We start from the raw sequence: 812 nt of genomic DNA, 5'->3' as shown, positions 1-812 counted from the left end.
TCGAAACCATCCTCTGCTAAACTGTTTGTTTTTAGATTTTAAGTGCGAACATTTTAAAAAAATGTGTCGTTTCTTCATGTGCATATCTCAGTTCCATTATACATTTGACCCTTCCAACAGTTCGTATTGGTCATAATACTGTTTACACAGTACCCCAGTGGCCTAAGATACTGGCCTCCTAAGCCATGGATTGTGAGTTCTAGTCTTTTCTAAGTGCCTGAGAGCAGAGTGGCGCAGCGGCAGCGTGCTGGGCCCATAACCCACAGGTCGATGGATTGAAACCATCCTCTGCTAAACTGTTTGTTTTTAAAAATGAAACGCAAACAGAAATGAGAAAGCTAAATTTCATTTGCGTCTCTCAGTGCTATCCAGTACACATTGTTTTTACTGCTTCTATCAGATCGTACTGTTTGCAGAAGGTAAACAGTTCCCTAGTGGCCTAATGGATAAGGCACTGGCCTCCTAAGCCAGGGATTGTGGGTTCAAGTCCCATCTGGGGTGGAAGGAAGCAGAGTGGCAAAGGGGAAGCGTGCTGGGCCCATAACCCAGAGGTCGATGGATCGAAACCATCCTCTGCTAAACAGTTTCTTTTAGATTTTAAGTGCGAACAACATTTTTAAAAATGTGTCGTTTCATGGGCATGTCTCAGTGCCAATATACATTTTTTTGACCTCTTCCAACAGTTCGTATTGGTCATACTGTTTACACAGTACCCCAGCGGCCTAAGACACTGGCCTCCTAAGCCATGGATTGTGAGTTCTAGTTTTATCTTAAGTGGCTGAGAGCAGAGTGGCGCAGCGGAAGCGTGCTGG

General features: G+C 44.5%; 1 non-coding gene across 1 annotated transcript; it reads left to right on the top strand.

Annotated features, from left to right (window-relative positions):
• The first annotated feature begins 428 nt into the window (after window positions 1–428).
• trnar-ccu lies at window positions 429–504 on the top strand. The gene has a single exon. It is a non-coding gene; the product is annotated as a tRNA-Arg (tRNA).
• Window positions 505–812: the final 308 nt, after the last annotated feature.

This window comes from Oncorhynchus gorbuscha, unplaced genomic scaffold (genome assembly GCF_021184085.1).
Source record: "Oncorhynchus gorbuscha isolate QuinsamMale2020 ecotype Even-year unplaced genomic scaffold, OgorEven_v1.0 Un_scaffold_21967, whole genome shotgun sequence".
Taxonomy (NCBI): Eukaryota; Metazoa; Chordata; class Actinopteri; order Salmoniformes; family Salmonidae; genus Oncorhynchus; species Oncorhynchus gorbuscha.
Note: the sequence above shows the minus strand (reverse complement) of the source record. Positions and strands in the feature narration are given on the sequence as shown.